Source organism: Hemitrygon akajei, unplaced genomic scaffold, assembly GCF_048418815.1.
Source record: "Hemitrygon akajei unplaced genomic scaffold, sHemAka1.3 Scf000069, whole genome shotgun sequence".
Taxonomy (NCBI): domain Eukaryota; kingdom Metazoa; phylum Chordata; class Chondrichthyes; order Myliobatiformes; family Dasyatidae; genus Hemitrygon; species Hemitrygon akajei.
In genome coordinates this window covers 162,420-183,223 of record NW_027331955.1, presented here as the reverse complement: position 1 = coordinate 183,223, position 20,804 = coordinate 162,420, and the positions used below count along the sequence as shown (strand labels likewise).

The window sequence follows — 20,804 nt, the reverse complement described above, 5'->3', positions numbered from 1 at the left end:
AAGCCTTGTTAAGTCTGTCTCTGAATTCGGAAACGTAACTGAGCCCGCTCCTACTCACATTCTGATCTGATCAATGCTCTCTGAGTAGGGTCAAAGGTGACATAATGTGCTTAGCTCTCAATTCTTTAACTACCCCCTGGAATGTTTTCGAAGTAAAGTTACTTCAGATTGGATTTCTTTAGGTAGACATACCAGTGTGAAAAGTTTGATAAGTGCTTTTACCACAGTCTTGGCCTTGACGGTCCCGAGAGGCACAGCTTCATGGAACCTAGACATCGCACACATGATGGTTAACACACACTCATAACCAGCTGCAGTCCTTGGCAATGGGCCAACACAATCCACTATGACCCTAGAAAAAGGTTCACCAAAAGCAGGTGTTGGTCTAAGTGGTGCCGCTGGGATCACCTGATCAGGTTTTCCCGCAGCCTGACAGGTATGGCAAGTCCTGCAAATGTTCACAACATGCTTCCTTAAATTAGGCCAGTCGGATTCCTTCATAATGCTGTTTACTGTCTTCCTCACTCCAAAGTGTCCACCTAAAGGCATGCTATGAGCCATGTTTAAAATCTCAGCCCTGTAGTCTTTCGGGACCCCAACTTGATGTTCAATGGCCCAATTCTCACTTGCAGGCACAGTAGGTGATCTCCGCTTTCTCAGTAACACCCCATCCTTAAGATAATATCCTACTGACTCTCTCTGAACCTCCTCTCCTGTGAGAGCTGTCTCCCTTAACGCAGCAATTTCAGAATCTCGACTTTGTTCCGCTAAAAATTCATCCCAGGACAAGGACAAACCTTTCTCCTCCTCCTTACTACCCACATTCTGATGCAATGTGGAAGGCAGAAAAGTCTCTGACAAAATTCTCATAAATTAAACCACTGTCAGACCAAGGAGATGGTGGTGGAATTTAGGAGGTCTAGGCCCCATATGGAGCCAGTGATCATTAATGGAGAACGTGTGGAGCAGGTTAAGACCTACAAGTATCTGGGAGTACAGTTAGACGAGAAGCTTGACTGGACTGCCAACACAGATGCCTTGTGCAGGAAGGCACAGAGTCGAATGTACTTCCTAAGAAGGTTGGCGTTATTCAATGTCTGCAGTGAGATGCTGAAGATGTTCTATAGGTCAGTTGCGGAGAGCGCCCTCTTCTTTGTGGTGGCATGTTGGGGAGGAAGCATTAAGAAGAGGGACGCCTCACGTCTTAATAAGCTAGTAAGGAAGGCGGGCTCTGTCGTGGGCAAAGGACTGGAGAGTTTAACATCGGTAGCTGAGCGAAGGGCGCTGAGTAGGCTACGGTCAATAATGGATAACTCTGAACATCCTCTACATAGCACCATCCAGAGACAGAGAAGCAGTTTCAGCGACAGGTTACTGTCGATGCAATGCTCCTCAGACAGGATGAAGAGGTCAATACTCCCCAATGCCATTAGGCTTTACAATTCTACCTCCAGGACTTAAGAACTTTTTAAAAGCTATTAAATGCTTTTTGAGACGGTGATTTAGATGCATATCATATTTTTTTACTGAGTTAAGTATTGTATGTAATTAGTTTTGCTACAGCAAGTGTATGGGACACTGGAAAAAAGTTGAATTTCCCCATGGGGATGAATAAAGTATCTATCTATCTATCTATCTATCTATCTATCTATCTATCTATCTATCTAATTGCATCAGCAGCTTTTTTAGACAGGGTTCGGGCTACTGCGCATGTGAGGTTCACATCAGTATCTGTGCGTGTGTCGTCAGACACAAGCTTGCTTGTTAGCTGTATTGTTGAATAAACTTCACCCTGGATAGGTGCCAACCTAATATTTACCAAACCCAGCAACATTACTAAGCTTACGAAGATCATGTTTACATTATGAAAATTCCCAAACAACCCATCCATTCCGATCTTTCGACTTTCAGCTTTACTCGTCTCCATAGTAACCCAGTCAGGTGGTCTCTCAAAACCAAAACAATCCTTTCTCTCTATATTGCAATCGTGAAAAACAACTCCACAACCTTGAAGGTGTTTACTTCCTATTGCGAAAACAAAATTCAACAGAGATTCACATAATTTACAGGCCATTGTCCTGCAAGCAGGGTCAAAGGTCGCGAAACCAGTCCAAACCTCCCAAGTTCTTTATTCAAAAATCCAGAAACAGCCATTCTACATATTTCCAATAAAATTCGCATCACCAACTTTCAACTCATCACCAACTTTTAGAACACCGTCCAACACAAATAACTGAGAATCCTCAATTTCCACCGGCACCTAGGTTAACCCTTTATTCACTGAACCAAGACCATCCGGCTGAAAAAGACGGCATTCCTTTTCCACCGAGTCAGACAAAGTCAGACACCTCAGACGGGAGGCAGCAGGTATTGACGAGGTCGGTGAGCCCGAACTTGGAATACTGCCTTTGGGTTTGGACGCCTGTTACGTACCCCGTAACGGGTTAAAGAGCCAGCAGAAATGGGCCTACACGGAGTCTGAGTCTGCCGTTATAAACTCTATTTTATTAGTAAGTACGTGAATAAAGGAATATAAAACGAGATAAATTAAACATGTTAGCAGAGCTTATGCACATATACAGGTGAGTAAATAAGCTTCCCCAGCTCAGGTGATTGGGTGATACAGTCTCACGGTGGGATGGTAAGTAATCAGTTCATTTCAGGAATTTGGTTTGAGTAGAGTTGGAGAGAGAGAGTTAGGGTGTTGGTTTGTCTTCCAATGCCGATGTCGATCCTCACGTCCTCCTCCTGCTCCCGAAGCTTACAGTCACCGACTGTGACCGCAAGAAAGGGTTGCCGTCTTCTGTGGTGAATTTATCAACCCCAGACCAGGGTTAAACACACTGATAGCTCCCGACCCGTCACCCCTCTGTCCACACTGCGAGCAAAAACCCCACCCTTGTCGTGGGCACACAAAGCTCACCAGTGTCCTCCTTGCCTCAGGGGTCGTGTGTCTCCTGTGGTGTGTCTTGTGTGTCTCTGGTGTGTGTCTCCTGTGGTGTGTCTTGTGCGTCTCTGGTGTGTGTCTCCTGTGGTGTGTCTTGTGCGTCTCTGGTGTGTGTCTCCTGTGGTGTGTCTTGTGTGTCTCTGGTGTGTGTCTCCTGTGGTGTGTCTTGTGTGTCTCTGGTGTGTGTCTCCTGTGGTGTGTCTTGTGTGTCTCTGGTGTGTGTCTGATTAAAAAGTCAACTGACCTTGTATATATCTCCAAGTGCTGAACACGAGCTGTCCATCACATAGTTCCGCCTTTCAGTTTCCAAGGCAACTCACAGACTTTCTGTCTCCCTGCTGCTGATTTAGCACACAAGCTGTTCGCTCCCCCCTCTCTCTTTTAAAGGAACAGTCCACTTTACAATAATCTTTCGGATCTCGTCACAATCTAAACATAGCTACAAGATCTGTGATATATTCGCATATTTTTTAAGAAAGCTTTATTGATTGAATCTCAGCTGATGGCGGAAATTTCAAAACCTTGCAACATTTCATGGACGTACATGCATGTGTAAGTCACGTGAACCTTTTCCCCGCTCCCATTTTACCGCAGATCTGCCTTGTTTCCGAGGCTCCGCCCCCAGCTCTGATGACATAAATTACAGTCCTGCCTTCCTTCAGTTCTGTGTTGAAGCGGGTCGGCGGCGGCGGCGGATCGTCTGTAGGATCCGGATTGGGAGACGACCATCACCCCCAGAGTCGGGAATCCGGGGGAGGGTTCACCGTCCGGGCGTGAAAACAAGTTCTCATCGGTGAGTCCCGAGTGTGGACGTCTGATGTAAGGTAATGCACCAGGTTAACTTCCCCGATCTGGTGGCCTCCCTGCGCTTGCTGGACAGAACCTGCCGGGGTCGGTCTGTGTTGTGGGACCTTCACAACAAACCGACTGAGATGAGCCGCCGCTCAGTCCCTCTTGCCCTGGTCCTAGGAGCGTGATGGGGTGGTGATACCGAGACTGCACTCATCCATTGAGGTTTATCCCGGGAACTTTACCTTCGTCACCCAGTCCCGCATCGGGTCCAAACTTCACCTGGATCGATAGCCGGTGTCTACAATTGTTTTACATTATTCCAGGGCACGGGAAGCGGCCCTTCCCCCTGTTGTGTTCTTGCAGACAGAGAAGGTTAAACCGAGTAATCGCACCTTCGGGACACTGCTCCATCAGTCTGAGTAGATACATCTTTCGCCCGTTCAGACAAGGCAGAGAGATCCAGATCTCTCACGGCCTCTCGTTTTGGGTGGCCATCGTTGTGTTTATTTTTGTTGAATCCATGCCACTGTTCCGACTTGCTGAAGCGCAGCCAATGTTTCCGGTTTTATAACCCCAATAAATGCAACAAATAAGCCTTTTCCAGTGATCTGGGTTTCTCAAACTTGTACAGCACATTACAACAGCACATTGAGGTGATAACATATTGTTACAAATCCTTATGGTTACAGAGAGAGGGCAGTGAACATCGAGTTAGACTGGGAGATCAAGAGTCCAACTTATCACCGGGGAACATTCAATGTGCTTACAACAGCAGCCTGGACGGTTTCCTGGAGCCTGGTGCTGTGTGTTTTCAATGTTTTTTTTTTAAATCTTCGATCCGGCTGAGAAGAGAGAATAGCGAGGGTTTTGAGGATCTTTGATGCTGCCTGCTTTACTGATGCAATGGGAAGTGCAGTCACAGTCCAGGGAGGGGAGTCTGGTTTCTGTCATGTCCTCAGCTGTGCCCACATTTCCCTGCAGTTCCTTGCAGTCAAGGGTAGAGCGGTAGACTTATGAAGGCGTTATGTATCCGGATGGGATACTTTCTATGGCGCTTTGATAAGGTTTGGGGAGGGGCAATGTGCCTAAGCCAAAGTCATTGTTGTTTGATCTAGGCTTGTCATTTTAGAATCTTTTTCTAACGTTTTATTCAGTCCCTGTGTATTGCTGAATGACCACCAGTGACTGTCCTTGATCCCTCACCCAAATGTTCCATCTCCTCATTCACTCACATCTCGAGCAACCTCTCTCCAGCCCCAGTGTACCCACCTCAATGATGTACAGTATATCAGTAAAGTTTCCTGTAACATTTGACATCATTGTGAAGTATTATCCTGCACTGAGTTTTCCCAGGAATTGTTTATTTTTGTTAGTAGAACTACCAGAGGTTTAGTTGAATGCAACACCTGGTGAGGTAAGAGTTACAAGCTACGAGCCCAGGGTGTGGCAGGAAAGATTCCAGCATGTATAGAGCAGTAGTTGGTGATGGAATGTATACCTGCTTGTATACATTTTTTTATAACAATTTACTTGATTGTATCTGCGGAAATTTTGTAAAATGAATGGGAACTTCGATGAGACATAAAGTATGCTGCGGAGTTTGACAGGGACGTGGACTAAATAGTTCCTGTTTTGTGAGGGTCTGAAACCAAGCACCGCCAGCTGAAGACAGCCGAGATGTTTTTCTCTCTCCCTCTCCGGGTCTAGTGTGTCATGGTAATCACCGTCCTCAATATTCAGCAGAAGGAGAGTCTTTCATTTAATATTGTAATCCTGCAGTGTAGTGATACACAAATGAGTGAGATGTTACAGGTGAGAGGCAGGATTGATGCGCCGAGATCACAGTCTGATCTGGGTGGGTCACAGTGAATGCAAGATGCCAATGAAATTAAATATCCGCGGATAAAATCCAATGCATTGTTATTTTTTTTTAAAAAACTGTACTGTATATAAGCATGTCTCCCCTGTTTTATGTAACACCACAAGTCAAGATCACAACATATTCCTCATAGAAAAACTCGCAGGGGCAGATATCTGTCTGGTAAACCTTCCTCTGGTTTCCCACCTACCCACTCACATCTGACAGAAGGGAAACAACACTGCAGACGGTGATCCACAACAGATCTCACCAACCGACTATATAATGGAACCATCAACTCCTTACACCGCCTCCCCCCACGACCACCCCCCGCCCGGCTGTAATCTCCAGTGTGGGTGTTTCCATACTTTTGTCCACCAACCGAAATGCCGTTTAGGATGGACAGATAGTATCAATCCCGCCAGTGAAGGAATAAACAAAGCGAATCCTCAGTTCCCTCGGTCGGGGATCGGTAAAGCCCCGAGTATGGACGGATCTGTCTTCCTGTTACTGCAAGCAGTAGCCCGCGGACAGTTCCGAGGTGCGGGGAACTCGCAGCTCCCGAGTCTTTGCTGATGATTCGGAGCCGGGTTGAAAGTGCGGCGTTTCCGATAACACTGTCAACTGCCCCGGTTTCCCGCGGGAAATACACAGGAAGTCGATGCATTCAATTAGACGAAAGGAATTATTAATTTACTTAAAAGCGATTCGCTACAGTTCTAATGTCGATCAACGTTATCAATTCCATTCGTGTTCATAAAAGTGGCTGACTGCCTTTGTGATGTTTATATATCAGTATATACTGCTTCTTACCGTGTACCGCGGCTCCAGGTTCTGTTACCACCCTGTCCCAGTGAGGCTGTGTTACGGGTTCTGTAAGTAATGAACACACGCTGGTTAATGCTCAGTCAGCTCCTGGTGATAATCATTAACTAAACTCACAGCATTATCAGTGGGTCACTCCGTGACCTGTTCCTTAGCACAGGGTACGTTCTGTCTCCAAACAAACATCACCATGGAGATGAAATGTGATCTCAGTGATTTTGAGAGTGGAATGTTTGTCGTTGCCAGACGGTGCAGTTTGAATATCTCAGGAACTGCTGAACTCCTGGGATTGTCAAGTTCAACAGTCTCAGTTTGCGGAGAATGATGCTGTGAAAAAAATCAGGTAGCGGCAATTCTGAGAGAGAAAAATCGCCTTGGTAATGAGAGAGATCGGTGGTTAAAGGCGGACTGATTCAATCTGCCAGGAAGACAGTAACTCAAATAATCACGAACTACTGCACTGTGCAGAGAGGCATCACTGGACGCGAAACATGTCGAACATTGGACTGAATGAGCAACGGCAGTAGAAGACCATGGATATACAATCAGTGGCCGTATTATTAGGTACCGGAGGAGCATAACACAGTGCACATCGATATTTGTTATCAGCAATGAGATTTAACTCATAAAGTTTAATTTTTAATATCACTGACACATACTTGTTGTCTTTGCTAAAATAGCACACTCACTCCTGCAAAAAAATCAGACGGATCCGCAAAGCCACTCAATGTTAAAGACAGTATTGAAATGGTAGAAATGTCATAAGGGGACATGGAATGGACCCAAATGCAGGACGCAGGCACTGAAGTACTAGGGGCAGGACAGGGACAACTAAAGGATAGAACAAGTTGGGGTGACCGTGGCGTGAGGAACGTGGCATTCAAAGGTGATCCTGGTGTTCAGAGATAGCTCAGGCAAGGCAGGAGGATCCTGAGGATTCTGGCAAGGCAGGATCTTGGGGTTCATGGCAAGGCAGGATCTTGGGGTTCATGGCAAGGCAGGATCTTGGGGTTCATGGCAAGGCAGAGTCCTCCGCCAGGTAACGGCAATCTGACCTGACCTACCCGACGGAGGCGAGGGGTAAGTAAGGGGCAGAGACCTTTGGATGACTCATTGGCACTGCCGCCTCCCAGGCGTGAACACAGAGGCCTGGGCAAGACGCGGTAAACTGGGCAGGTGCGGGGTACCACCCGTCGGGACCGAGGGGTAGGAAAGTGGCAGAGCCCTCCGCCAGGTAACGGCAATCTGGCCTGACCTACCCGACGGAGGCGAGGGGTAAGAAAGAAGCAAAGTCCTCCGACGGGCAACGGCAATCTGGCCTGGCTTACCCGACGGAGGCAAGGGATAGGAAGGGGACTAAGTCCAGGGTGACTCTGAAACTGACTCACAGAACTAGTTGATTAGCGATGGGTACACCAAGCCGGGGCGAACAGGAACGAAGACCAGGCGAACAGCACCAGCAGGACAAACATGACGCACGGGTCTGCACAGGGAAAACAGGGCGACCAGCGCAACACAGGACGAGGAGGTCAAAACGGGATGGACAGTCGGACAGTCGGACAGCGCGAGCAAGGCAAACCGAACGGAACCGCGGGACGAGCACCTACCAGGGAAGCAGGACAAAACAGGTTCAGAGCAGGACGACCCCCAACTAGACTCAGTCTCAGAGCCCCTTATATCCACCTACCAGCCGATGGGCAACAGTTGCGCCTCCTTGAGTCCAAACAAGCCAGAATGATCCACAGGTGTGACTAATTAGCTCAAGGGTGAAAGGAGGGACGGCTACAAGACCCGGAGTCAGGAGTCCGCGGACCAGATCAAGACCCGGAATAGGGGCTCCGGACCGGACCATAACAAGAAACACTAGAAAACCTGCCGTCACAAGTGGGCGTATTAACTCATCGTAACGTTGCCCACCCACTACAGTCTCTGTGTTTACTCTGTGCTGAGCTCCTGATTCTGTTACCAGCGAATCCGAGCACCGGAGTTCCGTGGGACCAAACAGTAAGTGAACACAATCAGAGTAATGTTCAGTTGACAACACACACATAAGCCTGCACGTCACACTCATCAGCACGTAACTCCACACCCTGCTCCACAGCGCAAGAACTAAACGACACAAAAACTCCTTCGAGCCAATGGTTCTGATGTGCTGTTCGATCCAGGCTTAATTTTGCACCTCAGTAGACGGTGACAAAGATTACATACAGTATCTCACGACAAATCGATCTGCTCCAGGGAGCAACCGCGACCCGCATCCTGGTTCAGATCGGGTGGTGTCATCGCATGAAATTATTCTTTACTTTGGGACCAATTTACTTCAGTGACAGCTGAGGGCAGAAATCGCTGTGGGCTTGTAGGAAAGACGCAGTCAGGATGGGACTTCTGAACTCTGGTGAAAAGTTATGATTTTGAAATAATCTTTTCTTTTGAACACTGGACATTCCCTTTCGCCAGATTTAACTGTGCCCCGGCAACCTGGAACAGCACTGATCTCAGAGACAACTTCATACTGCAATCTTAAATATTTGTCCACAATTGGACCATTACACTGAAGGGCAACAACTATGTGGAGATTGCAAACTGGAGATAACCACGTCCAAAAGAATACAACATATTTCACCATCAGATTAGTGCTCACTTACTGGAAATAAATAACCTTATCAATCAGATGACTTTCCTGACTAAAAGGTCTATTTAAGTTACTCCCGTCGGTGTGTTACCCCGCTATCTCCTTTACTTTACAAATACCTTAGCTGTTTAAAGAAGAAGAAGTACTGGCACTATTAAGGAATATAAAAGTGGATAAGTCTCCGGGACCTGACAGGATATCTGCTAGGACCTTGAGGGAAGTTAGCGTAGAAATAGCAGGGGCTCTGACAGAAATATTTCAAATGTCATTAGAAAAGGGGGTTGTGCCGGAGGATTGGCGTATTGCTCATGTGGTTTCATTGTTTAAAAAGAGTTCTAAGGGTAAACCGAGCAATTATAGGCCAGTCAGTTTGACGTCAGTGGTGGGTAAATTAATGGAAAGTATTCTTAGAGATGGTATATATAATTATCTAGATAGAACAGTTAACATGGATTTGTGCGAAGAAGGTCATGTTTGACAGATCTTATTGAATTTTTGAAGAGGTTACCAGGAAAGTTGACGAAGGTAAAGCAGTGGATGTTGTCTATATGGAGTTCAGTAAGGCCTTTGCCAAGGTTCCACACGGTTGGTTAGTTAGGAAGGTTCAACTGTTAGGTATTAATATTGAAGTAGTAAAATTGATTCGACAGTGGCTGGATGGGAGATGCCAGAGAGTAGTGGTGGATAACTGTTTGTCACGTTGGAAGCCGGTGACTAGTGGTGCGCCTCGGGGATCTGTACTGGGACCAGTGTTATTTGTCATATACATTAATGATCTGGATGATGGGGTGGTAAATTGGAATAATAAGTATGCTGATGATACTAAGATAGGTGTCGTTGTGGATAATGAAGCAGATTTTCAAAGCTTACAGAGAGATTTAGGCCATTTAGAAGAGTAGACTGAAAGATGGCAGATGGAGTTTAATGCTGATAAGTGTGAGGGGCTACATTTTGGTAGAACTATTCATAATAAGACAATCATGTTAAATGGTAGGGCATTGAGGAATGCAGTAGAACAGAGTGATCTGGGAATAATGGTACATAGTTCCCTGAAGGTGGAATCTCGTGGATAGGGTGGTGAAGAAAGCTTTTGGTATGCTGGCTTTTATAAATAAGAGCATTGAGTATACGACTTGGGGTGTAATGTTAAAATTGTACAAGGCATTGCTGAGGCCAAATTTGGAGTATTGCGTACAGTTCTGGTCGCCGATTTATAGGAAAGAGGTCAACAAAATAGAGAGAGTACAGAGAAGATTTACTAGAATGTTACCTGGGTTTCAGCACCTAAGTAACAGAGAAAGGTTGAACAAGTTAGATCTTTATTCTTTGGAGCGTAGAAGGTTGAGGGGGGACTTGATAGAGGTATTTAAAATTATGAGGGGGATAGATAGAGTTGACGGGGATAGGCTTTTTTCCATTGAGAGTAGGGGAGATTCAAACAACAGGACATGAGTTGAGAGACAGAGAGTAAAAGTTTAGGGGTAACACGAAGGGGAACTTCTTTACTCGGAGAGTAGTAGCTGTGTGGAACAAGGTTCCAGTAGAAGTGGTAGAGGCAGGTTCGATATTGTTATTTTTAAAAGATTGGATAGGTATATGGAGAGGAAAGGAATGGAGGGTTCTGGGCTGAGAGCAGGTCGGTGGGACTACGTGAGAGTAAGCATTCGACACGGACTAGAAGGGCTGAGATGGCCTGTTTCCGTGCTGTAATTGTTATATGGTTATTTGTGAGGTGATGGACATTCAAATGAAGTAGAACTTGTACAATGAATGGCAAGGCGCTGACAAGTCAGTTCACTGAAAGGCAGGATGGTGAAAAAACTCGTTTAGCATGCTAGCCTTCATCAGTTATGGTGTACAGTTCAGGAGCGGCGAATTATTTGCAGTTACATAATTTGTTGTTGAGACCACTTTTGGAATATTATCTACAATTTTGGTTACCCTGTTATAGGAAAGACACTGCCAAGTTGGAGAGGGTGCAGAAGAGATTTAGGAGGATGTTTCTTTGGACTACAGGGCATGGATTACACAGAGGTTAGCCATGCTGGACCTTTATTCCTTGGAGAATGAGAGGTGACCTCAGAAGTCTAAAATCATAAGGGGTATTGATAAGGTGGATTGTCATTATTGGAGAGTTGGAGAGTCCGAAATGAGAGGTCACAGATAGAAGAGAGGAGGGAAAAAATTGAAAAGAGATCAATGGGTTAACTTCAGTACACAGAGGATTGTGAATACCTGGAAGAAGCTACCAGAGGAAGTGGTTGAAGTGGGTTCCACTGCCACATTTAACAGGCATTTGGACGGGTACATGGAAGGGAGAGGCTTGGAGAGTTATGGGCCAAACTAGAAAACTGGGACTAGCAGGGAGGATGCTGTGGTTGGTATGGACCAGTTGAGCCGAAGGGCTTGTTTAGATCGCATTACTCTAGGATTCCATAATTCTAAAGTGACACAAGTTGCATCCCTGTGCAAATAGTTTTACTTGTACACATCGTTCTGCTATCAGTCACTGGTGTCTTTCCACGGCTCCTGGCATCCAAGGTTTTACTCATACACATTGTGGATCATGCTATCTATCTGCCTTGTTCTGCTATCAGTTACTTGTGCTTTCTCTGGGCTCCTGGATTACAAGGTTCACTGCTCTTCATGAAGCGTAAATTCCTGCCATAGGTGATGCTGGTGCCGTTTTCCTTCAATAGATATGGGCCTGCGATGGCTTCGCTGTCTTGTCACAATTGCTTACTACTGAATGTCTGGGTGGAATCAGCCTTGCCATTGGGACTAGTTATGCCTTAGTTGTAGCCTTTCATAAAGTGGTTTGACCAATGGATGGCAGGGTGGGTGGGCCACTGCTAATTTAACTTTGAATACACTTCTCTGGTTAAAATAGAAGCAAAAAGCCAAGGTCCTTGAGTATACTTCTCTTTGTTTCTCCTATTGTAGGCATACATAGACCAGGTTGAAATGCCCTGAAAATCAGATGCTTTCAGTAGCTGTACTAACACGTTACCTTCCCTGCACTGCCATATATTCAGTTACTAATCAATGGTCAATAATAGATCATCTTCCATAGTATCAATAACCTGTGAACTTAAACTGAATGTTGACCGAGATGGGGCCTTCCTCTTTAGAGCAAAGGGGGAGGAGATGTGATTTGATAGAGGCGTATAAGTTGATAAGATGCATAGATAGAGTGGACAGCCAGCAACATTTTCCCAGAGCAGAAATGACTAATAAGATGGGGCATAATGTTAAGGTGATTAGAGAAAAGTTTAGGGGATTGTCAGAAGTAGTAATTTTTAAAAGAAAATGGTGGGTGTATGGAATGCACAGCCTGGGTGGTGATAAGGGTCGATGCATTACTGAGATTTAAGAGGCTTCCAGATAGACACATGAATGAAATAAAAAAATGGAGAGCTATTTGAGAGAGTAGGGGTACATTGATCTTGGAGCAGATTAAAAGGTTGGTGCAACATCATGGGCCAAAATGCCTGCATTGTGCTATATTGCTCTATGTCTGGCCCAGCTCAGTTTAAGCCCCGAGAGGAGTGATGAAAGCTCTGAAGCGAGGTGGAATAAAGCCTTTGGAATAATATATCTTTAATGCACCGAAAGAAACTATACGATTTTCAGTTTAATGACAGATGGTATCCTATAGGTAGATTTGTTTTTCTGCTGGGATGGAATGCTTCAGGTCAATTAAACTTTCTGTAGGGCCTTGCCTATTCCTTACCTCACCACCATTTTGAGGTTAATATTACAAAGCATTAGTGAACCTCATTACAGTTTAAACTTCTCATTCTTCTCAAGCATCATGTAAATGTAAAGTTTTCTTTGAATTACTCCATATTTTTTCTCTATTTCAGGTGAAAGATGAGAAGACATCAGCAATTCTATGTGAAAGTACTGCTGGGTGTTTTGATTACTCTGGGATTGTTCTTCATGTTCTGGAATAATGACAAACGTCGAGAGACTGATGATGTTGCAGAAACTGTTCATCGCAAAGATCTGCCCAAGGTTGTTACTGCTGATGCAACTAAATCAGTGCTCAAGCCAAAGTGCCACGCGAACAGGACATTGTTGCACCTGTCCTCATTTCATCAAGAGAAAGAGCACATAAAAAACTTCTTGATGTATAAACACTGTCGAGAATTTAACATGATTCAAAATGTCCCAGACAAATGTGGTGGTCGAGAAGGATCTCAGAATGTCTTCCTGCTCCTGGTGATCAAATCTCACCCTTTCAACCAGGATCGGCGGGAAGTGGTAAGGAAGACCTGGGGCAAAGAACGCGAATTCAATGGGGTCCTAATTAAGAGAGTCTTTATCTCTGGTGTCTCTCCTGACCAAAAAGAAAGTAGGAAATTGAATCAGCTGTTAGCAATGGAAAACAGAGAACACAGAGATGTCCTACAATGGGATTTCTTGGATACCTTTTTCAACCTCACCCTCAAACAATACAAGTTGCTGCAGTGGGTCTGTGAATTTTGCCCCAGTGCTAAATTCATCTTCAATGGAGATGAAGATGTCTTTGCCAACACCGATAACATGGTTGATTACTTGCTAGGCATGAAGGTTCACCAACACCTGTTTGTGGGCCGTCTCATTTATGGGTTTGGGCCCAAACGCCAGAAGTCGAGCAAGTATTATGTGCCAGAAATAGTGACCACTATCAAGTCTTACCCACCATACGTTAATGGAGGGGGCATACTTATGTCTGTGTATACAGCTCATATCATTTACCACATAGCCCAAGACCTTGAACTATACCCCATTGATGATGTATTTTTGGGGATGTGCCTGGCCAAGGCTGGACTAGCCCCACGCTCCCATAGTGGATTCAGGGCAGCTGGTATCAGTGTTCCTTCAACCCAAGAGGACTCTTTCAATCCTTGCTATTACCGTGAGTTACTGCTAGTGCACCGTTTTCAGCCTTTCAAACTGCTACTGATGTGGGATGCGGTGCATGATGCTAATCTGAATTGTGCTCATGCTGCCCAGAAGTCTGCATCCACGAAAAGGACCGCATGAGTCATGAGAGAATGTAGCAACTGTTGGAATGTAATGCAGTTTGTAAACATGTGTTAATCAGTTGTTTATGCAATGTAAGAAGGTTAATTCCTAAATTATATTGGAGGATACATTAATTCATAGGGTTGGTGCCTTTCTACATTCCACAAATGTTTGTAAAGCTGTCAGGTGTCATCACTCAGCCTAATTCTTACTGCACCCATAATGACATTACAATATTGATAGGCGCACCACAATTTAAGTCAATTGTAAAGTTATTCCAAGTGAGCAGTCCTTGTTGCATTGCGTGCAGATAGGTACAGCATGTTCACTTGGGGCATTTGTATAATAAGCCACCAATAAAATTTTTAGTAGCAGTTATATCTGTGTATTTTTTTCTTGCCGTTTCTTACATGTCCCTTGCAAAATATGAAAGACACAAATGTGTTTCTTGGACTGGAACTGTGAGGACAACAAAGAATCTAGATCTAAAATTGTCTCAGGGTTGGAGGAATAGAGAAACTTATGGTCATCACTTCTGTAGTCAAATGTCAGCCTGCATTGTGTCTGTGTAACTACATATCAAATAGAAGCACACACGCAGGAGATGGCTTTAACTGGAGTATTCACATTGCAGAGAGGGAAAGAGATCAATGAACATGTGCGGACAACAGGTCAATATGCATACATAGACGGCAGTCCATATGTAGTGCGAAGGGGAGTGGCATTAGATTTGGCAGGTGTCTTGTCCGAGACAATGTACTCGGTTGCCAGTGTCATGTTGCTGTCATTGCCATGGCCATCACTGAGAGGTAAGTCCGGTAGCTTTGACTAGTGGCCAACCAGGACATCGGAAATCTGGAGAGGAGGGGACTTCAATAAGGCTCATTGTCCGAGGGGCAGCTCACGGCAGTGCAATAGAGCAATCGGTGACCAATCAACTAGTGGCCAATCGGCATTTGGGATTGATTAGTAAGAGCAAATTAAAGGAAGGTGGGACAAACCCTTTTGCCGTCGTCTGAGTAGAAACATAGAAAACCTACAGCCCAATATGGGCCCCTCGGCCCACAGAGCTGTGCCGAACATGTCCCTACTTTAGACCTACCTAGGCTTTACCCATAGCCCTCTTTTTCTAAGCTCCATGTAACCATCCAGGAGTCTCTTAAAAGACCGTATCGTTTCCGCCTCCACCACCGCCGCCGGCAGTCCATTCCACGCACTCACCTCTCTCTGTGTAAAAAAATCTTACCCCTGACATCTCCTCTGTACCTACTTCCAAGCACCTTAAACTATGCCCTCTCATGCCAGCCATTTCAGCCCTGGGGAAAGCCTCTGACTGTCCACACGATCAATGCCTCTCATTATCTTGTACACCTCTATCAGGCGACCTCTCATCCTCCATCGCTCCAAGGAGAAAAGGCCGAGTTCACTCAACCTATTCTCATAAGGCATGCTCCCCAATTCAGACAACATCCTTGTAAATCTCCTCGGCACCCTTTCTATGGTTTCCATGTCGTTCCTGTAGTGAGGCAACGATAATTGAGCACAGTACTCCAAGTGGGATCCGACCAGTGTCCTATATAGCTGCAACATTACCTCTCAGCTCTTAAACTCTATCCCACAATTGATGAAGGCCAATGCACTATATGCCATCTTAACCACAGAGTCAACCTTTGTAGCAGCTTTGTGTGTTCTGTGGACTCGGACCCCAAGATCCCTCTGATCCTACGCACTGCCAAAAGTTTTGCCTTTAATGCCATATTCTGCCATTATAGTGTAGGGACTGCGGTCTGCAGTCAGGTACTCAGGATCACTCAGCATAATGTTGCACGAACATTATTAGCAAAACACTCCGACACAAGACGCGTTTCATTTTGTTACAGACAGGAATGCCAGTTTGGTACTACAAGTAAACTGCATTTCCACATTGGTGGAGAAGTGTGCTGACACACCTCACTATCTGTAAAAACTGTGACGAGATGCTAAGGTGTATTCAATATGGACTGTGCCTTTAAAAAGAGAGAAATTTGGTGTACACCGATTCAGAGAGAGAGAGAGAGAGAGAGAGAGAGAGAGACAGCGAGAGAGCACCGAGCAGGCCGTGAGTCTCCATGGTTACGGAAGGGCGGAGCTATAAATGGGCAGCTGGCGTTCAGCATGTTTGGGATATATTCAAGGTCAGCTGACTTTTCAGACAGACACACAGACACGGACAGAAATGCAGAAGAAATAGACACTGGATGAACATTCAGTGCCCACGAAAGTGTGGGTTTTGATCGCAGTGTGTCAAAGGGGTGACCGGTGGAATGTTATCGGTGTGTTTAACCTTTGATAGCTTTACTGCGTGAAGGCGGTACTCTTTTGTGTGATCACAAAACTTTAACAGGACTTTGGAAGGCAACGGAAAGATCGACGACATCAGCTTACTTGGAAAACAATCACCTCTCTCTTTCTCTCCTCAATTCTACTCAACTTAATATCACGAACTGAACTGACGTCATGCCTATACCATCGTAAGACTGTATCATTTACCACCTAAGATTGAAGAAGTTTGGGGTTTTATATTTACACACTTATATATGCATAAACTCTGCTAACCTGTTTGATTTATCTGGTTTTATATTACGAGATTACGTGGATACAGATAAGTAGTGTTTTATTTGTAACAATACCAGACTCCAGGTGTGTTCCATTTCTGCTGGTTCTTTTAACCCGTTACAGGGTACGTAACAAAACCGTTCAAACCCCTACATCACACCGCATTTCTGTAAACCCCTTCGACCCCTACAGCACTCGGCATCTCTGCAAAACCTCCATCATCCACCCCTGTGCATTCAGACGACAGCAGACCCGAGAAAGATACCGTCGTGTCAGATTGAATGGCTCATAAATCACTGTTGGCCAGAAGAAACTACAGACTGATCAAGGACAGGGAAGCATACAAACCAGTTCTCTCTGTTTTCCCCCATTTTGTTGGCTATGAACTGATTCTTGCACTGGAATAATTTAATCACAGGAGCTGAATGTGGACACAGGAAGCTTCAGGTAATGATCTGCTAAACCTGAGACCATTCTCAAACAAGTCGCCATTTGTTATGTGAAGGGCGTGGACTCTGAACTGATTCTTGACTCTGGGACAATCTAATCAGAGCAATAAACCCGAGACCATGCTCAGAAGAGTAGCTACTTGTTAAGACAAGTGTTTCCAACCCATTTTTCCAGCTGGTCCAGATTCCGCTTCATGCTTCTGTACTCTTCATCACTGTCGACTACACCCGCAATGTTGCTGTCAGCGACAGTGTGTAAATCTACGTGCTTTTAGTAGAAATAATAAAAAATACTTGTTGGAAGGAGATACAGAAGCCTGAAAGCTCATGCTCAGCGATTCAGGAACAGCTTTTTTCCCCGCCGCCACCTGTATCTCAGTTTTGTTTTCTCTATATTTATTTATCCAGTATTTCTTTGTACTGCTACCGTAAAGTTAACAATTTCGCGACGTATGTCTGTGATATTAAATCTGTTCTGATTCTTTAAATGTACCTTTGAAACCTTTGATTCTGATGGAGATGCAGGGGGGATGTGTTAGATCGAACTTACATTAGTTGAAAGCCTATCAGAACCTTGTGTATTGTGCTGTAATATTCTATGTTCTGCGTTCGACCGAGCGTACCGTATCTTGCTATAGTTAAGTAAATCGATTAATTATTTAAAGCTACAACGCCTAGCTCTTCCAGACTACTCTCAATGCGTCGGATAATAAAGTGCAGGAGAATTAAAAAAATATTAGGCCATAAATATCAGTCCCGACCGCTGGATGATCTCGATAGCTTTGCTTGGAAGGGACTCGCTCAGTATTATGTAATGATGAATTGTCCTTGTTGTTCAGACTACGCTGGTCATGGAGTATGAAGGGAAGTAACTGGACAAACAAGAACATTAGCGATAGTCAGAATGGGCCCGTGCGTAGTAGGTCATGTCTAACCAATCTCACAGAGCTTTAAGAGGTAGTTACCAGGAATGGTGTGGAAGGCAAGTCAGTGGATGCCGTCTAACAGGGACTTCAGCAAGGAATTTCTCAAGGTTCCGTATGGGAGGATGTTCGAGAAGGATCAGTCGTTTGGCTTTTACGATGAGGTAGCAAATTGGATTCGCCATTGGATACGTTGGGGAAGCTAGAGTGTGGTAATGGATGGTTGTCTCTCTGACTGCGGACCTGTGATGAGTGGAGTGCCCCAGGGATCGTTCTTGTGCCCGTTGTTATTTGTAATCTATATCAACTATCTGGATGATAATGTCGTTAACAAGATCAGCAAATTTGCCGATGACAGCAACATTGCGGGTGTAGTCGACAGTGATGAAGAGTACCGGAGCATGAAACGGAATCTGGACCAGCTGGAAAAATGGGTTGAAAAATGTCAGATCGCATTTAACACAGACAAGAGTTAGATCTTGCACTTTGGCGGACCAGTCAGGGTTGGTCTGACACAATGAGAAATAGGGCACTGAGGAATACGATAGGACAAACGAATCTGGGAATGCAGGTCCATAATTCAATGAAAGTTACACCAGAGTAAGACAGGGTCATAAAAAAAAAGATTTTCGCACATTGGCTTTCATAGACCAAAGTACTGAGTGCAGGAGTTGTGACGTTACCTTGCTGTTGTTTAAGGCTTTATCGGGGCCTAATTTGGAATACTGTGTGCGCGAAAAATGAAAATAAATTTAAAATAATGCAGAAAAAAAATTACACGGCTAGTGCCTTGACGGACTGAATATTTTTTAATTAAAAGGAAAGATTACATATGTCAGCATTTTATTCCCGAGCGGGTAGAAGACAGATGGGAGATTTGATAGAGGTATACAACATTATGAGGCGTATAGAGAGTGTAAATGCAAGAGGGGTTTATCCACTGATGTTGGGCGAGAATACAACTGGAAATCATAGGTGAAGGGTGAAATATGAAATGTTTAAGGGAAACATGAGTGAAAACCTCTTCACTCAGAGGGTGGTCAGAGTGTTGCCAACACAAATGATAATTGAGATTCCGATGTCAACGTTTAGGAGTTGATTGGAGAAGTCCACGGATGAGAGGGATATGGATGGCCACGGTCCGGGTGAGGTCGATGGCAGTAGGCAGTTTAAACAATTCCTCCCGGTCCTGACGGGCTGGAGACCCTGTTTCTGTGCAGTGGTTTCCTATGGCTGACTGACTGTATGTCTGGGTTAGAACTTCAGTGTCTCACAGCACCGAACCATCTAGACAGTCTTTGATACTGTTCGATCCCTCTGGCCTCGCACACACTGAAGCATGGAGACTGAGTTAATGGATGGTTATTGCATGAGAAGATGGAAACTTTTGAAGTTGTTTATTCTGCATTCCCCAATTGCCTGTGATGGTTTTGAAGGAAGACAAGTGTAAGCCTGGATATTTGCTTTGCTTTCGCTGCGATTTTAGTTTGTGTAGATTTGTGTGTTTCATATATTAATGATTTTAGATGGAGACACGGATTCCACACCGGCCATGTGGATTCAGGGTTAAATAGATCGAAATATGAGCGTATCTGCACTGGATGCGATAAAACCACGATTCAGAGGTAAATTGGCATTATGATAAAATGGTGTGTACTTCAATTGGGAATTTGAAATTGGCATTTTGCAAAGGCTGGTTATTTTAATGAGCAGCAAAAGCTGCTGCTGGACACATTGAAATGCTGGTTTTGAGTTGTAGTGCTTTGAAGTCAATGTTGCATTTGCCCTGTAATACGTAAATGACAGGTCAGTTTAGACAACGTGCCGGTCCAGTCAATCGTTCAGCGATTTGCTCACGTCGTCAGTCTTAATTCCATTAATTATCCAGCTGCTGCTCTGTGTTCAGATTAAATCGACTATTTCCCTCAGCCCTATTTCAGCAGTTTAACTGCAAACTCGAAAGAAAGTTATGAAGTGTACCGAAATTTCGACTCTGCATGCGGAACACGGCTGCTCGCTGTCTTCCATCCAGAATTCATTCTGTCTACGACATCATCTGCCTTCTGTTAGGAAGCCAATCCTGAATCAACACAACCAGGTTTCCCTCGATTCCATGCCTCTGACTTTCTGAATGCGTCCACTTTGGGGAGCTGATCAAATACTTGACCGTAATTAATGCACCCACATCGACTGTTCTGATTCTTCTGTTTGTTTTATTTTCACTTTTTCAAATAATTCAATCTGACTCATAAAGGACAACATATCATGTTGTCTGTCCTTAACCAGACTACGTTTCTCTAAATACTCATAAATTCCTTCTTCAATAATACCCTCCAGTAGTTTACCCACTACTGATGTAAGACTCCCTGGTCAATAATTCCAAGAAGTATCCCTATTATTTTTCGTCAACAAATGAATAACATTTTCCACCCTCCAATTTTCTAGTTCTACTTCCATGGCCTGCGAAGACACAAATATCCTGCCCAAAAGCACAACAATATCTGAGCTCGCCTTCCAAAATTACCTGGAGTATATCCCTTCCGGTATCTGGGAATCATCTATCACCTGGAATATATCCCTTCCGGTATCGGGGAATCATCTATTACCTGGAGTATATCCCTTCCGCTATCGGGGAATCATCTATCACCTGGGGTATATCCCTTCCGGTATCGGGGAATCATCTATTACCTGGAGTATATCCCTTCCGGTATCGGGGAATCATCTATCATGTTTTCCAAGTTTCTATCGCATCCTCTTTTCAGCGTCGGCA

The 20,804-nt window shown here is 44.7% G+C and overlaps 1 protein-coding gene and 1 pseudogene across 2 annotated transcripts in view; one reads left to right on the top strand and one right to left on the bottom strand.

Moving 5' to 3' along the window:
• Window positions 1-8,105, bottom strand: part of LOC140722104 (NACHT, LRR and PYD domains-containing protein 3-like) — a 421,136-nt gene extending 413,031 nt beyond the window's left edge. For both annotated transcript variants that reach the window (XM_073036898.1, XM_073036899.1), the window contains exons 1-2: window positions 8,030-8,105; window positions 6,411-6,470 (exon numbers count right to left, since the gene is read on the bottom strand). The gene's annotated coding sequence lies outside the window, so the exon portion shown is untranslated. The remainder of the gene's footprint in view (window positions 1-6,410; window positions 6,471-8,029) is intronic.
• Window positions 3,615-14,522, top strand: LOC140722106 (N-acetyllactosaminide beta-1,3-N-acetylglucosaminyltransferase 3 pseudogene; annotated as a pseudogene).
• Window positions 14,523-20,804: the final 6,282 nt, after the last annotated feature.